Source organism: Eriocheir sinensis, unplaced genomic scaffold, assembly GCF_024679095.1.
Source record: "Eriocheir sinensis breed Jianghai 21 unplaced genomic scaffold, ASM2467909v1 Scaffold162, whole genome shotgun sequence".
Taxonomy (NCBI): domain Eukaryota; kingdom Metazoa; phylum Arthropoda; class Malacostraca; order Decapoda; family Varunidae; genus Eriocheir; species Eriocheir sinensis.
The window spans coordinates 207,501-224,897 of record NW_026110984.1 but is presented as its reverse complement, the minus strand read 5'-3'; the positions used below and the strand labels follow the sequence as shown (position 1 = coordinate 224,897).

Sequence of the window (17,397 nt, the reverse complement as noted above, 5' to 3'; positions counted from 1 at the left end):
GAGGCTTGAGGAGCTGATTATAATTATAGCTGGAAAAACTGCCTTCATGATCATGGTATCTCCTCTGACACTAATATGTCAGCTAGACATCTAAATATTTCAAAACACAATTACAATAATCAATGAATATGACTGTAGAGACATACTGCTAAACAACAACAGGTAATAATAATAGTCCATGATTTGACTGATTACTCTTCATCAACAGAGTTCCAAGTGCCTCTTCCACAAGTCTTATGAACTGCATTTCTTCTTTCATATGCTAACTATTTGCTTGAGTCTTTAACGTTGCAGATCAAAATCGCAGGAAATTTAAGTTAAAAAACCACCACTTTTGATTCGTGCAGAGCTGCCAGCTGACCCGCTAATGTGCAGTTCATTTGATTTACTCAGCGGTATTTACATCGGCTGTACTCCTCATATCTTGTTTACTTCCATTCTACTACTAAGCATGTCAGTCGAATATTTGCGTATAAAAACCATGGAACACGATAAGTAGAGAAGTGAAAACTGAGGATAACTCATCGCCGATGCGGCTACGTGTCACTCTACTTCGTCTTTTCCACGACTCTCGCCACTTACTTCCGTCACTGTTATACGTTTCCATACTCCTGCATACCGAGATTGTTTTTGCAATTGCATTGTCATGTTCAGGAACCGCCGATTAAGCAGTCACACGGGAAAATAAACCTGAGCGGCGGAAGTATTAATTCACGCACCACGCCTCCGGTAACGCTCAGTTACGGGTGCTCGGAGCCGTGGTAACTTTTGGCCTACCAGAGGTGCGGTAGAGGCTGGTTGATGAATACCGATTTACCGGGTGGGCGGAGATACTGCGAAACTTACCAAACAGAGGTCTGAGTAAATGGTTTGATGAATCCGGCCTGGTGTTGAAGTAAATGACTGTGCATAATTAAAAAAAAAAAAAATTAAAACCATATAATTAAAGCCACAATACCTGATGAAACTAAAAAGATAAAAAAAACACTGGTTTTATTGATGGGTTTTGTTTTAAACCAGGGTGTCAAACTCATGGCCCGCGGATAGTCATAAATGGCCCACGGTATCACGGTAACTTCAATCTTGTCAATGTATTTTCTACCTTGTTGTCCCCATGACGGCACTTCAGAGTATGAATTGGCCCTCGAAGGGTTTTGGTTTGACAATTCTGGTTTAAACCGCCAACCCTGCTGCATAATTAAATCTTCACATATAGTTAAAATACAATACTGATGAAACTAACAAAGATACACACAAAAGAAAAAAAAAAAGGTTTATTACTTGGTTTAAACCACTGTTTTTTATTGGACTTAAACCATGGTTTAAACCATTTGTTTAAAACGTTTGGTTTAAACCGCCAACCCTGTTTTAAAGTTAACAATTTTGTCTGTTTCTTCACAGCCTCTATATAGCCCTTGCACTTGAACAATTGACCCATCTTCTCCCACAACTTCTTGTGTTAAAACAATAATATTTTAGTTTAACAATTTTATCCTTTTTATTCCCTGTCCCATATTGGCCTTACACCAGGCACAAATTCCTGGCTTCAACTCCCTTGCTCCACCTCTTTGCTCATGGCTGTCACTACAGAGGCTACATACCCTTCCCCTGACCTCAGATTTGTTACATTACACAATTATAGATGTGCCACATTCTCTTTCTCCTACTCTGTACAGAAGCTACAATTCTGTTTTTTCTCCTCCCTGTCCCTCCCATGTACTTCTCCAGGGGCTTGGTCTTGTTTAAGAGAGAGTATGTCAGTTTAGCTTCCCCAGTTTCTTACATTCCATGTCATCTCTGTTGGTATATTTCCTTCTTTATGTCTCATCTGTCGAGTTTTATTCTTTTTCATATTACAGCTCCTTCCTCCGTGTGAATTTTGTTATAATTTTCTAAGGTACTTTTTTGCTCATATTTCATCATTAAACTTTCAATTTCCAACTGGAACCCAAATATTCCTTTTATTCCTTCCTAAAGTATTTCAAATGCCAATGTCCTTATTTTAACATCTGGCTGTGCTTCAAGGAGTCCCCTGTGCTCCAAATGCGAACTAGATTATTCAGTTCCTCTCCCAAGTGTGAGATGTCTCCTTCCGGTAGCATGCCACCTCTGTTATACAGACAACTTGTTTCTATTCAGCGGCCCCGCCCAGAAGGCCTCTGCCACTTCATGTATTTGTTGATCACTCTGTTGCCATCAATTGTTAGCATTCTAACATCTGCCTTGTTGTCCTTCAGTTGACCTCATCTGTTTTCTCCTGCCCATCCTCCCTTTATTTTCAGTTTTTAGGCCTATAGTTTTTATCTATCACTACCAAACTATTGTTTTTCCTAGCACCAATTGGCTCCCACCTTCAGTGCTGTTCTTCATAACATAACTTTATACCTTTAGCACTTTCCACTCTCTTAAGTCGCATTTGTTTAATAACTACGTGAAATCTCCTCTATTTCTCTCTTGGGTACAGCCGTCAGAATTACATTATCTGGCGAGTGAGGTCAGCAATGCAGGCGTGGTGTTCTGGAGACCCACATTCAGGTGTCACCCGCTGCGCTACGTACCTGACAATTTTTAGCCGTCTTAGAGTGGCTGAAGAAGACAACCCGGCCCGTGCACTGCCTGATGATACCTATAAATCCAGAACTTCACCAAACTCTCTCTAGACTCTAGAGAGTTTGGTGAAATCTGAAATCTAGGATCAAATGGAGCTCCAAAGGGACAGCATAGACCCGAGCAGTGAAAGGAATGCCACTCTAAAAATGCTAGCGTGGCTCACTAATGGATGGGGTCATCCAACACTCTCCATCTTGAGAGTCTGCTGAAACCATGAACCAAACTTAAAAAATATATTAAACTGATGAAAATAATAATAAAAATTAAAATAATAATAATAATAATAATAATAATAATAATAATAATAATAATAATAATAATAACAATAATAATAATAATAATAATAATAATAATAATAATAATAATAATAATGATAATGATAATAATGATAATGATAATAATGATAATGATAATAATGATAATGATCATAATGATATTAATGAAATGTGATGTTAATAATGATAATGATGTTAATAATGATAATGATAATAATGATAATGTTAATAATGATAATGATAATAATGATAATGATACTAATGATAATGATAATGATAATGATAATAATAATAATGTTAATAATGATAATGATAATAATGATAATGATAATAATGATAATAATCATAATCATACTAATGATAATGATACTCATGATAATGATGATAATGTTAATAATGATAATGATAATAATGATAATAATGATAATGATAATAATAATAATGATAATGATAATTTTAATAATGATAATGTTAATAATGATAATGATAATAATGATAATGATAATAATGATAATGATAATGATAATGTTAATAATGATAATGATAATAATGATAATGATAATAATGTTAATAATGATAATGTTAATAATGATAATGATAATAATGATAATGATAATAATGATAATGATAATGATAATGTTAATAATGATAATGTTAATAATGATAATGATAATAATGATAATGTCAATAATGATAATGTTAATAATGATAATGATAATAATGATAATGTCAATAATGATAACGTTAATAATGATAATGATAATAATGATAATGATAATAATGATAATGATAATAATGATAATGTTAATAATGATAATGTTAATAATGATAATGTTCATAATATAATGATAATAATGATAATGTTAATAATGATAATGTTAATAATGATAATGATAATAATGATAATGTTAATAATGATAATGATAATAGTGATAATGTTAATAATGATATTGGTAATAATGATAATGTTAATAATGATATTAATAATAATGATAATGATAATAATGATAATGATAATAATGATAATGTTAATAATGATAATGATAATAATGATAAATATTATATTGATAATAATTAATAATGATAAATGATAATAATGATAATATTAATAATGATAATGATAATATTGATAATATTAATAATGATAATGATAATAATGATAATGTTAATAATAAATAATGTTAATATTGATAATGATAATAATGATAATGTTAATAAATGATAATGATAATAATGATAATATTAATAATAAGTAATGTTAATAATGATAAATGTTAATAATAGATAATGATAATAATGATAATGATAATAATGATAAATGTTAATAATGATAATGATAATAACAATGTAATGATAATATTGATAAAGTGTCAAAAGTAATGAAAATGCGATTAATAATGATAATGTTAATAATGATAATGTTATGTAATGATAATGATAATAGCAATGATAATGATAATATTGATAATGATAATAATGATAATGTTAATATTAATGATGTGATAATAATGATATTGATAATAATGATAATGTTAATGATAATGTCTTCATAATATAATAATAATAATGATAATGTTAATAATAATAATATTGATGGTAATAATAATACAAGATAGAATTATCCTAACTGCTTCAACCTCCTACGTGTTCACATCTTTTCATAGCTCCACCATTACTTCTCACAAAGATTTTACATATATAGAGAAGTACTGGGAACATTACCTTCTGTGTCCAACCTTCTTGTTGTCCCTACACCCCAGCTGCATACAGTGCTGACTCGCCCAGCAGTTAGCCTCCCATAACTCCACTCCTGCTGCTTTACGGCTCTCTATGGCCACGACTGGTTAAGAATGACTTTCCCATCCACGTCAGGTCATGAGGTTTCCGATCCCCGGAGCAAATAAAAAGCCTTTCCTGATCCTGGATTAGTTTTGCTTGTAAAAACGCGCTTGCTGGCTGTGTGGAGACATGGTGAAGGAAAATTCAGGGCAACATAGCATGATCTCCACTACGACCCAAGGAGAGAGGGAGAGACAAAAGCCTAATTTCTGCCCAACGTTATATCTTTGTGCAACAATCATGGTTGTTATATACCAATTAGAATCAATATTAAGAAACGTACCAAGACACATACACTAATGATATGGCTGTTGGTGCTCAATTATGTCATGGAAATAAAGTAAACTGAACCAGGACCGCCAGCAGCGGCACTCCATCATCCCCAATTATCGTGTTTACAAAAGTTTCTTGCTACCAATAGTGAATGATTACTTTCAGGCTGTGTGAAGGTCAGTAGGAGTTTTGAAATTCTCGGTGGGAAGAAAATGAGTACACCAATGACTCTGTTGTTAACACCAGAGTATGAACCCTCGTTCTGAGAAAGTGCTAACAGTGAGGCATAAGAAGTGGTGAGATATCAATTGGTGAACAGTGAACAGATGAGTGTATAAATAAATAGGTGCGAGGGGCACAGGCACAAGCACAGCCCACGGCAACTGAACATGTTAAAACTTGGGATAGTCGGACCATGAACTTGGACGAGCACACACACACACACACACACACACACACACACACACACACACACACACACACACACGTACGGATCTCAAATTTGTGCAGTGGTTTGCGTCATCTCCAGGTTAGGTTTGATTCACAGGCTAGTGGAGACGGATGCCATGGGCAGTCTCCGTCAATTAGAATAGACGGAGTCTCTTGTAAGGATGATGGTTTACGCTCTACACCTTCAACAGGAAATTCTGCCGGAAAACCCGGCTAGTCTTCTCTGGCCTTGGAAACGGTCGTAGTGGGAGCCGTACGTTTAAGAACATGGACCGGAGCCTCTCGTAAGGGAGGGTGAAGGGAGAACGACCACCAGGATCAAAGAGAGAAGGATATTTCATGAGCATTTGTTTTCCATCATGCACCGCGTCTGTGACGTCACGCCCGCCAGCTGTTTGCTGGTGCCACTGGAGCCCAAACCCCTTATTCAAGAAGCTTACATTGGTGTTTGTGCGGTGTTTGGGTGTTCAACGGCACAAAGAACTTAGGAAGAATGTTCAGGTTTTACAGGTTCCCCCGAGACAAGAAAACCTGTCCGGAGAAAACAGCGTCGACGGGCAGATAAAAATATGACGCCAAGAAATGCCCGCGTACTCGTCATAAAAACTGATTATTCTCAAGGGTGATGGTGCCTTAACAGGGACTAAAAAACCCAACAAGGGCACTGAGGCCAGAGGGCTGTACCATCTGTACATATTCCATCAAAATCCACATACATGCAGGTTATGTATGGTGAAAGCAGCGGTAGTGAAGGTGATAGTGGTGGCGAGGTTGCGTGTTGTGTCGAGTGCAGGGACCTGGTAGTGGCTGCACGTCCCAGATGATGATTGAGGCCTCCTCAGTGCCATTTTACAGGTAGGTGCCGGGGTTTTCCAGGCTACTGATTGATGTAAAGGCTAGGCTAGTTTTGCATCACTACGAGAATGGCACGGCATTCCTTGCTGTTTTAGTCACCGATATTTGGTAGGATACAGAAGAAAATACACACATATAGTATATTATGGACAGATGATACAGCATCTGAGCAGCTCAACTTCAGCATTTTTTGCTGTTCTCTTGATTAATTTTCTCGATTTGGTGCATAAATGTTCCAGCTGTTACAAAAGGTTCATTCTGCACAAGTTTCTGCTGCGGTGAAATAACGTAACAGAAGGTGCGTTACCATGCTTTCGCCATGGCTTTGGGCTCAACGCACGAGATCTGCGGGCGTGACGTCATCGTTCCCAGTGACGTCATAACAATGACGTCAGGCGAAATCTTCTCTCTGCTTTGATCCTTGGCTTACACTGCCTTCCCTGCCCCCTGCCCCCCCTCCCACCCATTGAGCTGGGCACCTCTGAAACACCATCCTAAAAGTTTGAGGAATTAAGGTCATTGTCCCCTGCTTAAAATGAGCTCCTGGGTGATTGAAGCTGCTTAATAAGAAAAGGCAAAAGTAGGTTGAGGAAGGATGGTAAAGGAGTAGAGTGGATGATAAGGAGGAGGAGGCGAGAAATGGGATAGAGATTACAGAGGAAAAGCCAGGAAGAAAAGAAGAGTAAAGGAATAATAAGAGGGCAGATAGAATATGACGCTGAAATACCTATGTGCTCTCGTCAGTAAAACTGATTATTCTCTCCAAGGAGTGATGGTGCCACTCTGGGGACCAAAGGCAACAAGGGCACTGAGGCCAGGGCCAAAATGTACCATCTGTACATATATTCCATTAAAACCCACATACATGCAGGTTATGTATAGTGAAAGCAGTGAAGATGAAGGTGACTGGTGGTGGCGGGGTGTGTTGTGCTCGAGTGCAGGGACAGGCGAGGCTGCACGTCCCAGAGGATGATTCAGGCCCTCCTCCAGTGCCATTTACAGGTAGGTGCCAGGGTTTTCAGGAGCTACTGATTGATGTAAGGCTACAGGCAAGTTTTTGCATCACTATACGAGAATGGTAATGGCATTCCTTACTGTTTTAGTCACCGATATTTTGGTAGGGATACAAGAAGAAAATATGAAAACACATATAGTATAGTATGGACGAGATACAGCATCTGTGACAGCTCAACTTCAGCATTTTTTTTGCTGTTCTCTGTTAATTTTTCTCGATTTGGTATAAATGTTCCAGCTTCATTACAAAAGTTTCATTCTGCACAAGTTTCATATTCTGCTGCATTGAAATAACATGTAACAGAAGTGCGTTACCATGCTTGCCATGGCTTTGGGCACCAGCGCGCGTGTGCCTTGGAGGAGATGCGGGCGTGACGTCATCAGTTCCCTGATGACGTCATAACAATGATCGTCGGAGTTGTGAAATCTCCTCTCTCTTTGATCCTTGCAACACACTGCGCCTTCCCTGCCCCCCTGCTCCCCCTCCCACCGGCTAGGAGCTAGGCACCTCTGAAACACCGTCCTAAAGTTTGAAGATTAAGGTCATTCGACCTGCTTAAGGCTGAGCTCCTGGGTGATTGAAGCTGCTTAATAAGAAGGGCAAAAGTGAGTAGAGGAAGAATGGTAAAGGAGGTGCAGAGTGGATGATAAGGAGGAGGAGTAAGCGAAGTAAGGATAGAGATTACAAGGAAAGAAAGCAAGGAAAAGAAAAGAAGGAAGTAAAAGGAATAATAATGGAGGAAGATTTACATAGATTTACATAGAAAATCAGACCACACAGCCCCCATGCTCCAGACTAGGGTGGTCTGTCCTTAAACCTAAGTGAATCTATACTAATCAGATGGCTCCAAAACGTTGCATTTCTACTCTAGTTAATATTAAGTTGAAGGAAGTGACGGTCGAGCTTGTTTTTAAAGGAGTCAATCAATGTTAACATTGACCAATGACGGTGAGAGCTTATTCCATTCTCGCACTCAGCAACGTTGGTGAAGAAAAACTTGGTGCAGTCCTGAATTTACTTGTCTACATTTGAGTTTTCTGCCATTGTTCCTCGTTCGCAAAGTGTCATCGATCATAAACAATTTTGTTCTGTCTATATCATTGAAACCATTAAGTATTTTAAAACAGTCGATCAAGTTTCCTCGGAGGCGACGCGTTTCTCAAGAGAGAACATGTTGAAGGTGGAAAGCCTTTCTTCGTAGGATTTGTTGCAGCAAGGAGGATCATTTTAAGCGTTGCCGACGCTGAACACCTCTAATTTGCAGCAATGTCCTTGGCATGGTGAGGAGACCAAACTATACCGACTATTCCAAGTGTGGACCAGGACTAAACTATTGTACGGCGGAAGTAATACATCTTTATTCTTGAATAAAAAGGGTTTCTTTTAATGAAGCCCAACATTCTGTTCGCTTATTTGCTGCATCGATACATTGATGTGGAGAATTTGAGGTTTGACGCGATTTTGACCCCAGGTCCTTAACGCATTGAACGCTTGTAGAGAGGGATGGTAAAGGGCCCGCAGGAAAACAATGAGAGATGGAGAGGAAGGAAGGAAGGGGAAAGAAGAGGATAAATGAGGAAGGGATGATGGTAAGCGGCGCAGAGAGGGTGATGAAGTGATGAAGGATGAATAGCGATGAAGAGAATGTGAGATAGCCACGAAGAGGAGGAGGTAACTGGAGGAGAGAGATTGCAGGAAAGGGGAGGAAGGAAGGGATGATAAAGGGAGAAAATGACAGAATGATGATGTGAGGATGAAGGATGAATAGCGATGAGGAGCGCGTGAGAATGTAGAAGGGGAACAAACTGAGGAGGAGAGGGATTACAAGGAAGGCAGGAAGGGAAGGAAGGGGACGATGAATGAGGAAGGGAATGTAGGGACGGCATGATGGTGAGAGAAGGAGGAGCGTGGAGGGTGAGGGTGCAGGTGACTGAGGAGGGGAAACAAAAGGACGATAGATTGCAAGGAAGGAAGGAAGAGGAAGGAAGGAAGGAAGGAAGGAAGGGGAATGTAGGGACGGCATGATGGTGAGAGAAGGAGCGTGAGGGTGAGGGTGTGGGGTGACTGAAGAGGGGAACAAAGGACGATAGATTGCAAGGAAGAAGGAAGGAAGGAAGGAAGAGGGAAGGAAGGAAGGATGAAGGGATTTGGAGCTATGATGGTGAGAGAAGGAGGGAGCGTGGGGGTGAGGGTGTGAGGTGGGACTGAAGAGGGGAACAAAGGACGATAGATTGCAAGGAAGGAAGGAAGGAAGGAAGGAAGGAAGGAAGGAAGGGGATGAAAGGACGGCATGATGGTGAGAGAAGGAGGGAGCTTGAGGGTGAGGTGGGGAGTGACTGAAGAGGAGGAACAAAGGACGATGGGTGCAGGAAGGAAGGAAGAGGAAGGAAGGAAGGGAATGTAGGGACGGCATGATGGTGAGAAGGAGGGAGGCTGAGGGTGAGGGTGTGAAAGTGACTCGAAGAGGAGGAACAAAAGGACGAGATGGGTGCAAGGAAGGAAGGAAGGAAGGAAGGAAGGGAATGAACAGGGGACGGCAATGATGGTGAGAAGGAGGGAGCGTGAGGGTGAGGTGTGGAGGTGACTGAAGAGGAGGAACAAAAGGACGATAGTTTGCAAGGCAGCAGAAGGAAGGAAGGAAGGAAGGAATGGGGATGATAAGTCAGGATGAGGATGGCTGGACGGTGAGAGTACAGAGTAGAGTGGGAGGTAGTAGAAAATTAGGGATTGGAAACAGCCGCCATCAGCCTTTCTCCTGATCTCTTCTCTCTTCTTCTTCTTCTTTCACCATAACAGCTTTCTTTCCTTTTCCATTACGATTTTTGTTTCTTCTTGTTTTAATAAGTTCTTATAATTAGTACTTACTTTTATGAACTTTCTTCTTCTTCTTCTACTCTTCTTCTTCTTCTTCTTCTTTTCTTTCTTATCATCATATTCTTCGCCACTTCAAGTCTACATGTATTTTTCTTTGTTTTCGCAAAAATTCTACATTGTTGTGCTTTACATATGTTTTCTTTTTCTCCTCTCTTTCTTTCTTTCTTTCTTACTTCTCCTCCTTCTGCTCCAGAATCCTTCCAGCAGCCTTCCAGCTTTTGAATCTCTGACTCTTGCAGGATGCCTCGCCTTCCCTCGCTCTTGCTTCTCTCCTGCCTTACATAACCTTGGCAAACTCATCCTGATTACAACATATCTCTCTCTCTCTCTCTCTCTCTCTCTCTCTCTCTCTCTCTCTCTCTCTCTCTCTCTCTCTCTCAACTCCTCCTTCCTTTGGCCCTTCCTTCCACCACCTCACCTCTCCTTTATTTCCTTGGGGCAACCTTTCCCTCCTTCAGATCCCCATTCGTCTTTTTCTTTCTTCCCTCCTCCTTTGCCTCTTCCTGTTTTTCCTCACACCCCGTCATCCTCCTCAACACATCCTTCCCCTTCCTTTCTTGGCCACTTCGACAGTTCTGATTCCCTCTGTCACGTCTGTCCTTTCCTTCCCTCTCTCACAGGCCTCTTCTTATTCTCTGTTCTCTCATTCAACAACTCCACCTTTTTAATATTTCTTTTCTTTTTGCTCATCTTTCCCTTTCAATACTCTCCTTCTCCAACGGTCCCTCCATCCTGGGCATTAATACACGTGCTAGCCTTCCCCTCCTCTCCTCCCCACCTCCATATGGGGCGTCCAGCACCTCACCTTTCTTCCACTAATTCTACACATAAAACACGTTGTCTTGTATTATTAAGTGAGAACACGGCCAACTGATTACTAAACACTGCAACCTGACTTCTCTTCTTTTTCTTCTTTGGGTCTACGTTCACACCCTGAAGGTCTCGATCATTCTCTGTAAGTTTTCCTCCGAGTCTGTGGAGGCCTTCACTTTCCATCCTGGTTCCAAACAATCCCAGGCTAGCTCACTCTGGCCTCCCCGTCACACTCTTTCATAAACACAGAGGAACAAAATGAACAACTACCAAAAAGAAAATCGGAATCGGATCTGTACTGGCAGGCATCACTGGTAGCCCTCGCACTTAAATACCTCTGAGGGGCCGCCCCTTGACACGGAAGACGCTCCTGGAGAGCGCAGCGTAAGTGGTAGCGAGCCTCGCCCACACAACGGCGCTGGGAGAGCTAAGGCAGCGTCTGGCCGGCGCCTGGTGGCTCCCCGGCGCGCTGCGCCCTGCACCGCCCCGGGATGCATTTTTACACTCTGTATACTGACTCAACACCATACCCTCCGGCGACCAATGAGACGCCTCAGAGACGAGTGCGTCATTCCCTCCGCCGACCAATCAGACGCTCTTCACAGATGAATGCATTACTATGACGTCACATCGTCACATAAATCCTGTAATCATTTTTTATTGCCCATTTGTCACAATCGCAGTGTACAATGTGTATGTCTGTTAACTAATGAAACGTAATGTTTTTATTAAGAGAGTTTTATTTGAGTATGGAAAATACTATACGTTGGGTTACCAGCCGTGATAAATAAAGAAAGAAAAATAAGGTGTAAAAAGAAAATGGAGCATTTAAATGACATAATTTAGGTAAATACAACACACATATTCTCTCTCTCTCTCTCTCTCTCTCTCTCAGGAGGTAAAAGTGAATTACCAACCTAGAAAAGTTATACATGCTATTCATAGACATTATACATAGAATGCAAAATACCCATAATTACGGTTCAGGACAAAAATAAATAGATCTCCTTAATTAGCTAACGAATGGGGTATTACATGTCGCATTAATTCTCAGAAGATACAGATATGTGAAATATTATTATGACATGTCCATTATAACACAGGGTTAATAACATTATTTTCCCTGCTCCCCAAGTGAGTACCAAAAAAAGATTTTTAAAGGTAATTGTCCGTCATTGCAAATTTATACAGATAATACATCATGTACTATATAAAAACTAAAACAATATTACGAAAGGGGCATAGAGTAATAAGAAAGAAATTAAAATGTATATTTCATTAATTACACTCACATAGGGAGATACTCACCATACATTCTGACTGGGAATAAGGCATCACAGATTGGAGAAGTACCACTGGCTGGGAGCCCTATAGCCCCACTATACAGGGTGGCATGTGGACAGGCTGCCTTTTGGTTCATACTCATAGTATAATACACTCTCAGGGCGGCAGGAAGTGTGTGTGTGTGTGTGTGTGTGTGTGTGTGTGTGTATGTGTGTAAGAGTGCTGAAAGAGAAATTAGGGAAAATAGGAGGACGGAGTAGGATAGGTATTGAAAAGGAAAGTGAGGGGAATTTTACTTCTTTGTGTGAAAGTATATAAACAGATGGATGAATAAGGTTTGGTAGGAAACTAAGTGGTGAAGAAGAAGAAGAAGATGAAGAAGAAGAAGAAGAAGAAGAAGAAGAAAAGAAGAAGAAAATAATAATAATAATAATAATAAGAAGAAGAAGAAAAGAAAAAGAAGAAGAAAGAGAGAGAGAGAGAGAGAGAGAGAGAGAGGCAGAGAGAGAGAGAGAGAGAGAGAGAGAGAGAGAGAGAGAGAGAGAGAGAGAGAGAGAGAGAGAGAGAGAGAGAGAGAGAGAGAGAGAGACGAGAGAGAGAGGAGAAAGAGAGAGAGAGAGGAGAGAGGAGAGAGGAGGAGTGAGTTTGGTGGTGTTAAGGCGAGTCACTGTGGTGTGAACAGGAATACCAATTTTTCAACATCTAATGAGTGTGGAACATGAAGTTGGAGATGTTACTGTAGAAAGTAATGAGTATGGTGGGTGTAGGAGCAGGCAAAATGCGAGCTTGTGTGGAGAGAGAAAAACGAACAGAAGAGAAAGCAGGATACTATATGTCACAAGTTGTAAACTGTAAGTATGGCTATGATGGATTAACCCCATAAATTACAAATGTATGGAGATGTAGTGGTAGAGTGTATGCAATTGATATAAACTTGCTTGTGGGACCATTAAGTGCAAGAGAAGTGGATGAAGACACTAACTGTCCCTCTCAAGAGTAAAAAGTGAGTGTATTACAATAACAATAAAGGATTAGGATGCTCAGAAGATCCAGGAAAAGTTTATGGGGGAGAATATTGACTGACTAAGGTCTGATGGAAATAATGTAGAGAAGGTTAAGTAAGAGCAAGGAGGTTTCAGGAAAGGAAGGACTGCATGAATGAAACATGTTTACAATTAAGATGATAGTTGAATAGTATCTGGGAAGAGGTAAGAAAGCTATATGCAGCCTGTGTGAATCTTAGAAGACATATATGATAGGGAGAAGATAAGGAAGATCTATGGAAAGTTCTAGAATATATGGTGTGGGAGGACAGTGGGTAATGGAGGGAAAAAAAAAGGCATTTCATAGAGGAGCATGTTCATATGTGAGGTGGAGAGGTGAGACAGGGATGTGATGTCATACCATGTATATCAATATCTTTACGGATGATTTTATGAGGGAAAATAAAGCCAAGGTTGGGAATATTGAGCAAGATTGAGGTTGCATTTTGCTGATTAGCCGTGATTGGATGTTTGCAGATGACACTGTCTTGCCATTGCTGACAATGAAAAGGGAATCTTAAGATTAAAAATGTGGTGAATTAATTTAAAAAAGGTACTTATGCATAGAGTGATATTGAAAGTTAAAGTAAATTGATCTTTTGAGAGAAGAGGATATATAGGTGAAGTTCAGCACGCATTGTAGCTAGTGTGAGTGTACCACTTTGAATTTCTATAGAGATTCCCAGGTAATGATAACATAACATAACATATTTATAGGACAACAAAAGGGTAGTCTACTTATCCGGAACTGTGCTATGGATAAGCAATGTTTTGAAACTGGTTTGGACACATTGAGAAAAAAATGAATGGTTAGTTGGAAAAAGATGTACATGAGTTAGGATACTTTTAATAGCCAGAACCATGACTCTTCGCATTAGGCTGATTGAGAGATATGTTTAGTGCTAGGTTGCGTTGTCTTTTATTGGCCTTTTCAATAAGGCTGCCTTTTCGTTTGCGACCCTTTCCAATGGTGCAAGCTCCTCGCATGCCCACCTGGCGTCGTGCAACAGAAGTGGGCTGGCAGGAGTATTTTGCTACTGACCAGCTCCCCTGCATGGCAGAACTACCAGTGCTGTGAAAGATAGGCTGTTCCAGTTGATTTGATGTTCGAAACAGATTTAAGTCTTGACAACAGTTTTCTGCATTCCCTCAAGAGTCTGTTCATCTCCATACTGAGGTAGCAAGGTGGAGCATAGTGTCATTAATTTATGTTATTACTTGCCGCGTAATACTGCTGCACCTAGTAGGTTTGGTAGAATTGATTTACGTCTCCAGTTTCAGCAGTACACATTCCACTTCTACTGGTTTTATGTTTGTAGGTGGCATCTCTACTTTCCACATTATCTACATCGCAAGGCACACCATGAGACTTTTGTTTTCCTCCAATTAATATGTGAGTGATCATCCCTATTTACTGATTCAGAGTTTTCTTTCAAGGTAACAAAGAAATCCAAGGGTTGTAGTACGTTTTCATTTCCAAGTGCAATACTTGCAAGTCAGTGCCTATTTTCTGGGCTATTTTCCAATATCTAAGAGGTAACTACAAGGAACTGTTCACAAGACAAAGCAGCCACATGTTTGCAAACTTTACCAGTCATACCAGTACTGCACTCGGTACTGGCCAATTTTAAGATCTACAGTATACTGTATTTGTTCCTTTGACTGGCTTTTAACTATGAACTGATGCTGATCTTCATTATACCTAGTGATGCTTTTCCTTACTAATGGAAATCCCAGTTGGTGGCTTCACTACTTTCCTTCTACAGAGAGACACATCAATGAGGCGTTGTTTCATATATTCATCAAATATTTCATCTTTATAAACATGATCAGTTGAGTCATGTGTTGTAGGCTTTACATCTGCAGGCAACGACCAGAAAACATGTATAGCATAAATTTTTGTCCTGATTTCTAAAATATTGGTACATTGAACACAATTATTATACGTATATTATATATTATAAAGGTTTTTTATTAGCTAAATATCGATGAACATTATTTATAGAATATGTGCATAGCAAAACATTATTTTTAGTTGTTTTCACAGTGATAGATAAAATTTCAATTATATGGTCAGTGTACTTGAATTTGTAACTCTTTTTTACTATTTTTTAGGGCACTAGTAGTTTAGTAAGGAACTTTAGTGTTACAATACCGTCTCCAGTTTCATTATTCCACTTCTGGCTTTATGTTTGTAGGTGGCATCTCTACTTCCACATTATCTACATCATGAGCTGCACCATGAGACTTTGTTTTCCTCCAGTATGTGAGTGATCATCCCTATTACTGATTCAGAGTTTTCTTTCAAGGTAACAAAGAAATCAAAGGGTGGTACGTTTTCATTTCAAGTGCAATACTTGCAAGCCAGTGCCTATTTTTCTGACTATTTTCCAATATCTGAGGTAACTGCAAGAGGAACTGTTCTGAACAAGCAGCCTGATGTTTGCAAACTTTACCAGTCATGTACTGCACTCACAAGCCAATTTTAAGATCTACAGTATACTGTATTTGTTCCTTTGACTGGCTTTTAACTATGAACTGATGCTGATCTTCATTATACCTGGTGATGCTTTCCTTACTAATGGAAATCCCAGTTGGTGGCTTCACTACTTTCCTTCTACAGAGACACATCAATGAGGCGTTGTTTCATATATTCATCAAATATTTCATTCATAAACATGATCAGTTGAGTCGTGTTGTGGGCTTTACATCTGCAGGGCAAACCAGAAACATGTATAGCATAAATTTTTGTCCTGATTTCTAAAATATTACACATTGAATTATTATACGTATATTATATATTATAAAGGTTTTTATTAGCTAAATATCGATGAACATTATTTATAGAATATGTGCATAGCAAAACATTATTTTTAGTTGTTTTCACAGTGATAAAAATTTAATTATATGTCAGTGTACTGAATTTGTAACTTTTACTATTAGGCACTAGTAGTTTAGTAAGGAACTTCTTTAGTACAATACCACAAATTTGCTTAATATATAATACCTTGCTGCTATGGGGAAATTGTATTTCTTCTCTATCTTCTAAGGTGAAAACTGAATTTCTTCCCTGAATCCCTATCTTGTATGGGAAAAGCTGTATTTCTTCTCTATCTTCTAAGGTGAAAACTGAATTTCTTCCCTGAATCCATATCTTGTATTGGGAAAACTGTATTTCTTCTCTATCTTCTAAGGTGAAAACTAAATTTCTTCCCTGAATCCCTATCTTGTATGGAAAACTGTACTTTTCTCTATCTTCTAAGGTGAAAACTGAATTTCTTCCTGAATCCCTATCTTGTATGGGAAAACTGTATTTCTTCTCTATCTTCTAAGGTGAAAACTGAATTTCTTCCCTATCTTGTATGGGAAAACTGTATTCTTCTCTATCTTCTAAGGTGAAAACTGAATTTCTTCCCTATCTTGTATGGGTAAAACTGTATTTCTTCTCTATCTTCTAAGGTGAAAACTGAATTTCTTCCCTGAATCCTATCTTGTATGGGAAAACTGTATTTCTTCTCTATCTTCTAAGGTGAAAACTGAATTTCTTCCCTATCTTGTATGGGGAAACTGTATTTCTTCTCTATCTTCTAAGGTGAAAACTGAATTTCTTCCCTATCTTGTATGGGAAAATTGTATTTCTTCCCTTTCTTCAATAGGGATATCTGTATTTTTATGACAAATAATATACAAAGTCAAAATCTCTTCCAACGTCTCAAAAAATTTTCCTAGAAATTTGCCTAGGGGGCAATCTCCCCTATGGCCCCCCCACTGGCTACGCCACTGGGGAGGATTATTGGAAAAAGTACATCATTGGAAATTCGTCAGTCATCGATGGGTTCCTCCATATACAAACATTATAAGGAATATAATACATGGTTTATATGACGTGTCATAGGTCACTTTTACCATTTTCTTTATGTGTACAATGTATTCCATGTTTAACCCCATTTTTTCCCGGAAAACAGGTAAAATAGGGCTGAAAGTTAGGTTTAGGAGAGGCTGATTGACCTATTAGCCTTTTGCCCATAGCATACAGTATTAACTATGAACGAATTCGCTATGAACG

At 39.1% G+C, this 17,397-nt stretch overlaps 1 long non-coding RNA gene across 3 annotated transcripts in view; it reads left to right on the top strand.

Annotated features, from left to right (window-relative positions):
- LOC126990407 (uncharacterized) overlaps positions 1-17,397 on the top strand; it is an 85,045-nt gene that overhangs the window by 22,085 nt on the left and 45,563 nt on the right. The gene's annotated exons all lie outside the window — the stretch shown is intronic.